The 13,376-nt window shown below is 42.2% G+C and overlaps 2 non-coding genes across 2 annotated transcripts; one reads left to right on the forward strand and one right to left on the reverse strand.

The window, feature by feature from the left end:
• Positions 1 to 12,498: 12,498 nt before the first annotated feature.
• Positions 12,499 to 12,573, reverse strand: Trnat-ugu (transfer RNA threonine (anticodon UGU)). Its single transcript has one exon. It is a non-coding gene; the product is annotated as a tRNA-Thr (tRNA).
• Positions 12,574 to 12,692: 119 nt separating this feature from the next.
• Positions 12,693 to 12,767, forward strand: Trnat-ugu (transfer RNA threonine (anticodon UGU)). Its single transcript has one exon. It is a non-coding gene; the product is annotated as a tRNA-Thr (tRNA).
• The last annotated feature ends 609 nt before the right edge of the window (positions 12,768 to 13,376 follow it).

Genomic DNA, 13,376 nt, shown 5'->3' on the forward strand with positions numbered 1-13,376 from the left:
AGTTTTGCATGACCTCGGTTCCGAGAGTTCCGGAACCTGTACAGAAAATTGGAATAGAGATCAACACAAACATCATTTCCACCCTTTTTATTGCTCATGAAAATCACACATTGCATGCTGTACCACCATACAGCGAGACCTTCAGAGGTGGTGGTCCAGATTGTTGTACACACCGGTACCTCTTGCATTGATGCATGCCAGTATTCGTCGTGGCATACTATCCACAAGTTCATCAAGGCACTGTTGGCCCAGGTAGTCCCACTCCTCAACGTCGATTCCGCTTAGATTAGATTAGATTAGATTAGATTAGATTAATACTGGTTCCATGGATCATGAATACGATATTTCGTAATGATGTGGAACGAGTCAAATTTTCCAATACATGACATAATTAAGTTAATTTAACAACATACTTAAGTTAATATAACAAATTTTTCATTTTTTTGTGTTTTTTATTTTTATTTTTTTATTATTTTAATAATATATATATTTTTTTAATTTATATCTAAAAATTCCTCTATAGAGTAGAAGGAGTTGTCATTCAGAAATTCTTTTAATTTCTTCTTAAATACTTGTTGGTTATCTGTCAGACTTTTCATACTATTTGGTAAGTGACCAAAGACTTTAGTGCCAGTATAATTCACCCATTTCTGTGCCAAAGTTAGATTTAATCTTCAATAGTGAAGATCATCCTTTCTCCTAGTATTGTAGTTATGCACACTGCTATTACTTTTGAATTGGGTTTGGTTGTTAATAACAAATTTCATAAGAGAGTATATATACTGAGAAGCTACTGTGAATATCCCTAGATCCTTAAATAAATGTCTGCAGGATGATCTTGGGTGGACTCCAGCTATTATTCTGATTACACGCTTTTGTGGAATAAATACTTTATTCCTCAGTGATGAATTACCCCAAAATATGATGCCATATGAAAGCAACGAGTGAAAATAGGCGTAGTAAGCTAATTTACTAAGCTTAGATTTACTAAGCTTAGATCCCTCAGCGTGGTTGGTAGGTCACGTTGTCCATAAACAGTCCTTTTCAATCTATCCCAGGCATGTTCGATAAGTTTCATGTCTGGAGAACATGCTGGTCACTCAAGTCGAGCAATATCATTATCCCGAAGGAAGTCATTCACAAGATGTGCACGATGGGGGCGCGAATCGTCGTCCATGAAGACGAATGCCTCTCCAATATTCTGCAGGTATGGTTGCACTATCGGTCGGAGGATGGCATTCACGTATCGTACAGCCATTGCTGCGCCATCTGTGACCACCAGCGGAGTCGTCGGCCCCACATAATGCCACCCCAAAACAGCAGGGAACCTCCACCTTGCTGCACTCGCTGGACAGTGTGTCTAAGGCGTTCAGCCTGACCGGGTTGCCTCCAAACGCGTTTCCACGATTTTTTTTCTGGGTATATCCATAATTTAAATTGTATGATTGTGGGATATCAGCTGGTATAATTTTTATTAAAAATGAAACTCCTCCAGCTGTACTTAAGATTTCATATTTATTTGGCTACTAGTTTCGACGTTGCATCAACGCCATCTTCAGGTCCTATATAACACACCATACATAAAACAAACAATGTGAGACATCACTAGTCTGTGAGCTATTGTACAAAATAAATATGTTATAAACATGTTATATAAAGGATGAATTCATTAAATGTAGTGTAACGCCGGAAATGCTTATCCTCGTATTTCCATCTATTTTGTTACCTGAATATATGACGTTTCTGTGTCTTTGTAAATTGTAATTGTTTTACTATTTGTATATATATGCATTTATGTCGATGTATAATTGGTTTGTTGTGTAAAGATTATTTGTATTTTTACGCTGGGTCTGGCCTAGGGAACTATGCTATCGAACCATTACATCGATAGGTCGTGTGGAGAATCAAAGTGTTTAGGATCTTTGGTAGTGTTAACTCTGCCACGTGGAGCGCGGGCAGAGCAGAGAGAGTCTGGCTGGGGTGGTGCAGTGGAGCAGGCGTGTTGTGTGAAGCTCCCGCGAGTTGCCGCGCTTTCGGGGTTTAGCAGCATGTAATTGCGCTCGACTTGCGATGACAGTTTCTGACACGGTGTCGCGGACGGGAAGCATTAGCTGGCGCATATCAAGAGCCCGTTTCGTCTGGTGACCGTGTCGAGAACAAGGCATGCCAACATCCAGCTTCTGCAACAGCGACGGCCGACAATGAGTGACTGTCGCCACCTCCTCAATCGACGGCTTCAAACCTTCAATCAACCAACAAGGAAGACTGGAAGCACGTAAAGTTTTAGAACTGTATGGCAGATCTCAGCTTTTCAAACTGTTCCATTTGCATCACAAAAATACAGCAACGTAGCATGAATCTTTGTTGCTTATTGTCCAAATTGCATTACCAAGCAGGGTCCCTTCCTTTTCCGGAATGAACCCGAGTGTCGTTGAAATTCAAACGCCAGCATCATTCGATTTCACTGCTTTAATTTCAAAGTTCAGTTAAGGTATTCATAGCTGGCTACAATATTTAGATTACACACGCACAAATTATGAGTGCGAGTTTTGTTACCGTATTTTAGCTTACCTGTGACTGCAGCTCAGCTTGGTACGTACTAAATTTTACTATTGTTAATGGTTCAGAATCATTTCATTCAAGTTCAAAGTTAAATCTCTTATTTCTAAGTTACTAGAAGCTTTTGAAATGATTGTTGAGGTAGTCCAAGACTAACCGTATTTTACTGAATTTCGATGTGCTTCAGAAAGAAAGCTCACTATTAACTTCAGTCACTAAATTAACTTTCGATTTTCCCGTTTTATTAATTCTTTGTCAGAGTGTAGCGAAATTTATTACTTCTGACAAACTTTCAGTTTTCACACTACACGTGTCAACCTTCAGTTGCCACTCTTCTAGTGCTAATTATATGTGTAATAAACTTTCTTTTTCAGTTACTATAGTAATTGTCCTTAGGACTGGCGACCGTAATTTCCCGCAAATCTCAAATATCTAATTACCGCTAGTTAATTGTTAACGTAACGGCCGCACATTTACTTTCTTTATTAACGTTACCTCTTTTCAAAATTAATTTCCACCAGTTTCATTAGCATTTTTCCTTTCATTTAGATGGAACCCTTTCCTCCCTCTTTACCGACAAATTAACTTCGGAGACGATTGCTTTTCCCAAAATTCCATTAGGTACACGTGGTTTAATTTTTCACTGTCATTAAGGTCGATAAGTGAGGGGGAGGTTACAGTAGTTACATTTCGTTCATTTTCACTTACATTCAATTTACCTTGACATTAGCAATTTGTATGGTACAAACAAGTACAAATGAGGTTATATACACATCGTTATTTCCGTTATAGATCAATACCAGGCATTTGAATAAAAATGGGGGTATATATAAGTATAGGTGACTAACCGTTACTCTTAGAGATAATAATATAGGCATGAAATAGTACAAAAATTGTGTTGAAAGCGAATAATAATACTCTAAAGTCTAAACCCTTCTACTCAACCACACACAATTGATTTCATCATAGTGTACGGTGAGTTATTCGTAAAATATTGCCTACATAGACGTCCCATAAGTAGTAATAACGAAATACGACCGTTTCTCTATTCGTGTACCGTGTGTTACTGTCACGTCACTTTCGGAATGACTTAGCTTCCTTGTAGGCTAGAAGTTCACGTGTTTGACGTTTGCCACGAAGATGGTTATTTAAACGACGTGCTTATAAGGCACCCGCTCCCCATATGTATGTCGTTTCTGAACTTTACTGGATTACTTTAACAGAACAACCGTGTACCTGATATATTACAAAATAAGGTAGCGTGATGGATTTTGATGCAATAACTAATAGGAAACTACACTCCAACTTGTATTGTTAATGTATTAATTAAAGTATTTAGTTCCCCTATCACTATGCATCTAGAAGATTATGCAAGTAGTGCTGGAGGAACGTAACGTTAGGCAACGTGTGACATTCACTTTGAGTATAGAAACTGTTTTTATGCCTCCTGTTCCACTGTAGACGTTAACATGAAGTTCTATTACACCTTGGTTATTGGTACCACCATGACATTTTTTCATAATGAACTTCTTTGATTTGGAACGTTTTGTGTCTGTACAAAGATCTGTATTTTACGTTAGTAGTGGTTACAAGATTGTCCGATGTTTCCAATATGTTATTGGCAGTGACAGTAACATCATTCTCACCTGAGAAAATAAGACTATATTTCACCTATGGTGAAACAATGCAAGAGATTGTAGTTGTATTTTGGTGATGAAATAATGATGCCGATGTGTTCTGTTCTGTGATTATGGCACAGTAATAACGATTGTGTAACTGGACTCTAAGTTTTTTGATCAGTAGGCGGCTTTGCAATTTGAACCACTACTTCTGTTACCCTTTGACGGAGTATAGAACATTAATGTCCGTAATATGAACAGTAACTAACCCCTCGCTTTGAATCTGTTTCTTCGTTAATATGGATAAATAGTATCATATATATTTACAGATGTAGTGTTGTAATATGACTGACATTATTCCTTCGATCACATGATGCATTATCGCGAGATATGTCCTTTTAACGGTTACCAGATGTCTGGTAACCATTATACCAATCTTTACAAAGGTTTTTTATGGTTATCCGTCTTATATATGGGAATTTGGCTCTAGATTGTGTCGAATCTCGTATATTTGGATTGATTCCCCTGGTGTGAAGATTTTTCCGTTTAGTATTGAGTATAAGACAAGTAGTTCATGTTTCTGTACTCGTTTATATGTACTACGGAGGTCACCATGTTGTCACTTCGATGAAAGAACAAACCTGCCTTAGACAGAATTTATAATTTACACATTATCATCTTTCGTTTATACGAGTCATTGTTATAATCCCATCATCTGATGGACCTTTTTTTCATTGCAGTTTTACCCCCCACTCTCATGATCGTTCTCGTAAATGAGTGGATAGACAATATATTTAAACTAGTAATTTTATACAAGAACAGGTTTATAAGGATAACAGAAATGAGTGAGTACTTATGGTGTAGCGATGATATAAATGTTAGACTTTAGTCGGCCAAGTAAGTGGATGATTAGGCGTTCCAATGATTGGTGTTGACTTATGTCAACCCTTGATGGTTCAAATGGCTCTGAGCACTATGGGACTTAACATCTGAGGTCATCAGTCCCCTAGACTTAGAACTACTTAAACCTAACTAATCTAAGGACATCACACACATCCATGTCCGAGGCACGATTCGGACCTGAGACCGTAGCAGCAGCGCGGTTCCGGACTGAAGCACCTAGAACCGCTCGGTCACAAGAGCCGTCTGTCAACCCTTGACTAGATTACGTATAACAATACGAGAGATATACTTTGTACACCTTACTGTGTACTATTCCTTAGTGATTAGTTATTAGAGGGACTTATATATATGACGAACTGTTTTGACTGACAACACCCTGTTTACTTTTATTTGGAGCACTGTTATGTACTTGATCGTTCTTTTACTAATGCAGGCCTATTAGAATTAGATTAGTGTAGACCTGGGTTACGCCCTTAAATGAGGCCCCGACATCGAAATGGTACATTTTAGTACCATGTTAGTCCACATTCTCTTGTCGGAATGAGTAGATTAATGAATTGACTCATATGTATTTAATAAAATTATAAACAGCCGACCAGTTGCAGTGGATAAAGAATTCTTTACCTAGGTTTCGACAAATATAAATTTGTCTTCTTCAGAAGCTGGCAATTTTACATTAGTAAGGACTAATGTACCATTGCCGTTTTTACAAATGTCGGCATAGATCCATTTGTCAAAATTGAAATATAGCCCTAGAATTAGGGTTTGTCACGTAAATATAAATTAGTACATGGATCTCGCAGAGCTCACAACCGACTGTTCGACTTAAGTACAGCTGGAGGAGTTTCATTTAAAAAAAAAATCTTCGACGATTGTCTGGTTTTAGGCATATGCGACACTCATCGGTGAAAAGAACGTGACTCCAATCTTGAGCGATTCATTCGGCATGTTGTTGGGAACATCTGTACCGCTCTGCATGGTATCATGGTTGCAAAGATGGGCGTCGGGAATGAATTCGCGCATCATGCAGCCTACTGCGCACAGTTAGATTCATAACATGACGTTCTGTGGCTGCACGAAAAGCATTATTCAACATGGTGGCGTTGTTGACAGGCTTCCTCCGAGCCATAATCCGTAGGTAGCGGTCGTCCACTGCAGTAGTTGCCCTTGGGCAGCCTTTGCGAGGCATTTCATCGACAATTCCTGCCTCTCTGTTGTCTCCTCCATGTTCGAACAACATCGCTTTGGTTCCTTCCGAGACGCCTGGATACTTCCCTTGTTAGAGCCCTTCCTGAGACAGTAACAATGCGAACGCGATTGAACCACGGCATTGACCGTCTAGGCATGGTTGAACTACAGACAACTCGAGTCGTTTACCTGCTTTCTGGTGGAATAACTGGTAATGATCGGCTGTCGGACCGCCTCCGTCTTATTGGCGCTGCTCATGCATGGTTGTTTACATCTTTGATAGGGTTTAGTGACATCTCTGGAGAGTCAATGGGACTGTGTCAGTGATACAATATCCACAGTCAACGTATATCTTCAGGAGTTCTGGGAACCGGGGTCACGCAAAACTTTTTTTGATGTGTGTATATGAAAAAAAAGTAAACTTGTTACAAACTACGGTGTGCACACATTACTGAACATGTAAACGTCATTAAAGATATTCAGATTTAGGTTATGACGTGTTCGATATGCCTCCCATCATTGGCGATGGTAAGGGGCAGACGAATAACGAAATTCTGCATGACCCGCTGAAGTGTCGGAACATCGATGCTGCCGATGATGTCCTGAACGGCTGTATTCAGCTCACAAATGGTTTTGAGGTTATTGCTGTACACATTGTCTTTAATATAGCCCCATAAAAAGGATTCGCATGTGTTTCAATCCGTAGAATATGGTGGCTAATCTAGGTCCATGCCAGTGGCCTCTCGGTACCCCAGAGCCAGAATGAGGTCCCCAAAGTGGTCCTCCAGAACATGAAACTCTCACTTGCTTCGATGGGATCGAGCTGTGTCTTGCATGAACCACGTCTTGTCGAAATCAGGATCATTTTAGATAATGAGAATGAAATCATCTTCCCTCGTTCGGTAGTCATTGTGCCATCAGGGAAAACCGCATCGATTGTTCCGTGACTGGACGCTTCACATAACACAGTCAGCCGCTGAGAGTGAAGAGAGTTCTCGATCACGAAATGTTGATTCTGAGTCACCTCAAATGCGCTTTGTTTGCATATTGACGAACCCATCCAAATGAAACTGGGCTCCATCGCTAAACCAACTACGCGTGCGTGTGTTAATTCCTGTCATGCCCCGCGACCAACCGTGCAATTTGAACGTCCTAAGCAAACCGTTCTACATCTACATTTCTACATTTCTACATCTACATTTATACTCCGCAAGCCACCCAACGGTGTGTGGCGGAGGGCACTTTACGTGCCACTGTCATTACCTCCCTTTCCTGTTCCAGTCGCGTATGGTTCGCGGGAAGAACGACTGTCTGAAAGCCTCTGTGCGCGCTCTAATCTCTCTAATTTTACATTCGTGATCTCCTCGGGAGGTATAAGTAGGGGGAAGCAATATATTCGATGCCTCATCCAGAAACGCACCCTCTCGAAACCTGACGAGCAAGCTACACCGCGATGCAGAGCGCCTCTCTTGCAGAGTCTGCCACTTGAGTTTGTTAAACATCTCCGTAACGCTATCACGGTTACCAAATAACCCTGTGACGAAACGCGCCGCTCTTCTTTGGATCTTCTCTATGTCCTCCGTCAACCCGATCTGGTACGGATCCCACACTGATGAGCAATACTCAAGTATAGGTCGAACGAGTGTTTTGTAAGCCACCTCCTTTGTTGATGGACTACATTTTCTAAGGACTCTCCCAATGAATCTCAACCTGGTACCCGCCTTACCAACAATTAATTTAATATGATCATTCCACTTCAAATCGTTCCGCACGCATACTCCCAGATATTTTACAGAAGTAACTGCTACCAGTGTTTGTTCCGCTATCATATAATCATACAATAAAGGATCCTTCTTTCTATGTATTCGCAATACATTACATTTGTCTATGTTAAGGGTCAGTTGCCACTCCCTGCACCAAGTGCCTATCCGCTGCAGATCTTCCTGCATTTCGCTACAATTTTCTAATGCTGCAACTTCTCTGTATAATACAGCATCATCCGCGAAAAGCCGCATGGAACTTCCGACACTACCTACTAGGTCATTTATATATATTGTGAAAAGCAATGGTCCCATAACACTCCCCTGTGGCACACCAGAGGTTACTGTAACGTCTGTAGACGTCTCTCCGTAGTTATGATGATTTTATTTCATATAGTTCAATAATTGTCACCCTGTACATACATGATACGACGAACAGTTTGAGCAACAACCCGGGGCTATTTGCTGGTGAGGCTGTGGCTTATGGAAAACTGTTATCGTTGAGTGATGGTAGGAGGGTACAAGATGACTTATAGTTGGGGTGATAAATAGCAGCTTGTACGAAATCGAGTGTTTGTAGACTTTCTAGAAACGGGTGCCGCATACTCCTCACTGTGACTAAGTAAGGAGAAAAACAGAACCAGATACATAATTATTTCACCTAATTTGTTCCACAAATATTTATTATATTTATTAAATGTAACTATAAAAACTTATTTTTTAAGAAACATTATTTACACAATTTAATTTGGAAAAATCACACTCGAAACATTTCACAATTGCTTTAATTTTCGGCTGAATTTTCGTCGTAGACAAGTACAGAACTGAGGCACCGACGACACAAAATATTTCGTTCCTTGCCGACCTAAGTGTAGGTCTTGTAGCCGCGACTGCACTGTTGTTAAGTGCCCGAGTTCAAAAATAACAAGTTATTATTCCGAATTGCGATCCCCCTGCCCCCATGCCTGCTGGACTGGTGTGCCTCAAAATAATTAAGATCTACGGCGGTCCGCCTTCCCTTCTCTGGGAGCGAAGGAAAGATGAATAATAATAAAAAAATTACAAGACTGAACGATGAGGAAGAATCACCATCAAATCGACAGCGGGCCGCGTGCAGTCGTTGGATCGCGCTCTTCTCATCCTTGCTGTAAATGTAGTAAAATGTAAGTGCATGGATATGAGTAGGAAAAACAATCTTTTACTGTTAGAATACAGCATTAGTAGTTTGCTGCTTGAGTCAGTCACATTAGTTAAATGTTAAGCCGTAATACTGCAAAGCGAGATGGAATGGAATGAGCACGTAAGAACCTTAATAGTAGAGGTGAATGGTCGGCTTTCGTTTACTGGGAAAATTTTAAGAATGTGTGGTTTATCTGTAAAGGAGACCGTGTGTAGAACACCAGTGCGAACTAGAGATGGGCAAAACTGTTCTTTTCAGAGATCAGATCAGAACTGTTCACTCCCTGAAATGAACTAGCTCTTTTTCATGACTCACCACTCATTCACAATAGAAAATAAATGGAAGGCACATTGCCCTTTAAACTTGGTTTATTCCAGTACTATACCTGTATTTTGATCTTATTGGATCCTGTTTTGAAGTAACACAGATAATGAGTAAGAATTTTGTATTGTTTATTGCAATTTCCACGATGTGACAAAGTTTTTGATTATTGATTTATTTTGCACTATCATGGTTTTTTGGGTGATCGGAAAATATTGTAACTTGAGACTTACATTAACAATATATTTGGCTATAATGAATTAAAATTTCATTAATTTTGTACAAATACATCGCAAGCCATATATTTTTAAAGTGAACGTTTCCTTCTGAAGACGCCTAAAATCGCAAAATCCGTACCAGAATAAGAAAAAAAATATGAATTTGACTGTAAGTCTAAAGTGCTGCATATAGTCTTACGCAGAATCAAACAAGGAAAATATTGGTGTATCACATTTTGCAATACGTTTATTGGTTTGCTCGTAATTAAAGCGTAAATTCAAGTGTCCAGAGTGACACCTGAGTTCCTTTGCTCAACGCTCTGGCTAGAGTCGAGAACGGTGGGATGAGCGGTGGGATGAGCATTGAGCGGGCTAGTTCCGTGGGTGGGGGGAGTGGTGAATGGCCACCAGTCGCCCGCTCCGAGACAAATCGTCCGTTCTCTTGCGAGCAGGTTGCTGCAAGTAGTTCTTATGTTCTCCGCTAGGAGCCTCTCTGTCCTGTTGCTCACATCAACTGCCCAGAGGGCAGGACGTGCGACTGAAACGATCGCCGACAAAGTGCGATGCTAAGTTAAGCTGCGCCAGACACTGCACGCGGCAGAAGGACAGAGAGGGCACGGCATATGTGAAACACAAAATCCAATGGGGCACTGCACAATGCAGGCAGCCAAGGTAGAAGCAGGGCAGAGGCCGGCGCTGGCTGTGTTGTGTGGCGTGCAGTGTGCTGTGACCAGCAGAGGCCCCACTGATATGCTCCGTCTCTCTCTCTCTCTCTCTCTCTCTCTGCCGTGGGAAACGTTTGGAGCTACCGTTCTTTTTTTCTGAATCACTGATTGTTCACTCCTTTGAAAGATTCAACTCTACGAATCAGTTCAGGAGTGGATCCCCCATCTCTAGTGCGAACCACTCTTGAGTACTGCTTGTGTGTTTCGGACCCCCACCACATCAGATTGAAGAAAGACAGCGAAACATTTCACAGGTGGACTCTGTTGTGCATTTCTTCATATATAGTGGTAAGGAGTGGAGCAGCAACTGTCATCATAAGACAGCCAGACAGGAGCACAAATGATTAGCGAACACATAAATAAAGTACACAGGAGTTTTGCTTAGCTTGTAACTGTCTCCAAGCGTTGCAACGAAACTTCACAAAAGAACAAACTGCAATAAATTCCAGCTATTACACGAAGGAAACTAAAGGGATGGGGAGGGGGGGGGGGGGTGTTGGGGGAAAGAGACCAAAAAGCGAGGTTATCGGTGTCATCGGAGTAGGGAAGGACGGGGAAGGAAGTCGGCCGTGCCCTTTCAAAGGAACCATCTCGGCATTTGCGTGGAGCGATATATAAAACACATTCTTAAGTGTGAGGTTCCTGCTGCTAATGCACGAGCGAACTGTCGAAGGCTGACTAAGACTGAAGACTGTCAAAGACTGTGAGACTGGCCAGTTTGGAGCCGCCGGCCGTCCTATATCGCGGCGGCAGAGGGCGCTCATACTCAGAGCTGCTGAAGTTATGGCTCAGAGGACACGCATCACTGGTTCCACCAGGTCCCTGCGCGACCGTTCTCGATGTGTGTCGGAAATGTGCCTTTACGTTCCCAACACTGAGACGCCGGTGCGGGTGGTGTCGATCTATGATACCGCAGACTTCTAGCTTTATTACCGATAGGTTCTATCAAGACACGAGTATTATGGAGGCAATTCATGAACTCAAATGGAAATCCCTAGAAAAGGGGCGGGCAGGAATCCTGCACATGTGCAGTGCACTTGCACGCGTGTAGTTAACAGGTGTTCCGCGTGCACACAGGGGCAAGCTGGCCACCCGCTTATCTCCCATCCCCACACCATACCTTCTGTCCGCTCCTTCCTCTGTAATGCGTTTTGTTTCCTAGCTTGCTTTATTGAGTGAATGAATAAGGTTAGTAGGAGTGTTGAAAGAAATCATGATTTGAAAGAGTACCTATTACCTACGATAGGTTTTATTTAATTATCACAGGTGGAGTTTACAATACGTTTAATATCTGGAACAAAATTTCTACATACAGACAAACACAAACAGTTACGTAAATTTTCGTCACTGATGTTTGCTCTCAACCGAGACTTATTAATTCAGCAAATGGTTTTCCAGCTCTCGCTATATTAAGCGCAGGCTTATAACTTGCACATACCGCTGGGCTATTATTGTTGTCGTCCTGAAAACTTGAAAACAGTGCTGTGGGGGCCGAGTTGACACTGTTGTTATGGCCGGTCGAGTTTGTGAGTTGCTGAAACAGCGTCTGGTGCAGTACACCGCTAAGACAATTTCTCCCTGCCACTATTACACAGCTATGCCCAAGAGTTAGGCAACAGGATAGGAGAAAATGGCTGTGAGCACTATGGGACGTAACATCTGAGGTCATCAGTCCCCTAGAACTTAGAACTACGTAAACCTAACTAATCTAAGGACATCACACACATGCATGCCCGAGGCAGGATTCGAACCTGCGACCGTAGCGGTCGCGCGGTTCCAGACTGAAGTACCTAGAACCTCTCGGCCACAACGGCCGGCTAGGGTAGGAGAACGAAGGTTCAACAACACTCCAACAAACTAGTAACAAAGTCACACAAATGAGTTAAAAAGGTTTACTTGTCTTTGTGACTAGTTGAATACTAAAGTCTTTAACAATGCTTGTAATGTAATGAAATGATAATTAAATAGACACCCTAGCTGCAAGCAGGCGTTGATATACTTTAGTGGGGACATGTTGAAAATGTTTGCCCCGACCGGGACTCGAACCCGGGATCTCCTGCTTACATGGCAGACGCTCTATCCATCTGAGCCACCGCGGGCACAGAGGATAGTGCGTCTGCAGGGACTTATCCCTTGCACGCTCCCCGTGAGATCAACATTCCCAACATTCCCCGGGGAGCGTGCAAGCGATAAGTCCCTGCAGACGCACTATCCTCTGTGCCCGCGGTGGCTCAGATGGATAGAGCGTCTGTCATGTAAGCAGGAGATCCCGGGTTCGAGACCCGGTCGGGGCAAACATTTTCAACATGTCCCCAATAAAGTATATCAACGCCTGCTTGCAGCTAGGGTGTCTATTTAATTATCATTTCATTTCTAGCAAAGCTGCATGGTCATTGACGGTAACTGTTCTTTCGGGAACAGATACTACCGTCATATATAGTTAAAAATACTTGTAATGTAACATAAAAAAGGCCCTGAATGGCCAAGTGCAAATAATCTAAGGTAAACTTCACAGTACATAGTAAATGCAATTTACAGCAACCATCTGTTCACTTCCTAGAGTTCACTAAACGACATTCCCTAAACGACGTTCCCTGTTAGCCCTGTACGGTGATCTGTAACCAAGTGGGCGAGAGCTCCTCCTCATCCTCAGTGCTGCTGGTGGTGGTGGTGGTGGCACTTGCGAAGTGGCGAGTCTCTGTATGGCACTGACACCATCGCGCATCTTTGCGCATGTGGTGCTTCCGTCCTGGTTGTGTCTTGTTCGGACGACGCAGCAAAAGTATCACTAAATGAGCAGTCACAGGTGTCGTCTAGGCAATGGCGCATCCAGCACACACCTCGGCCCTAGACACGCTGGCCGGCCCACCTAATTTCTTACTTGCCGACAACGGCCGGGCGGA

Source organism: Schistocerca cancellata, chromosome 2 (genome assembly GCF_023864275.1).
Source record: "Schistocerca cancellata isolate TAMUIC-IGC-003103 chromosome 2, iqSchCanc2.1, whole genome shotgun sequence".
Taxonomy (NCBI): domain Eukaryota; kingdom Metazoa; phylum Arthropoda; class Insecta; order Orthoptera; family Acrididae; genus Schistocerca; species Schistocerca cancellata.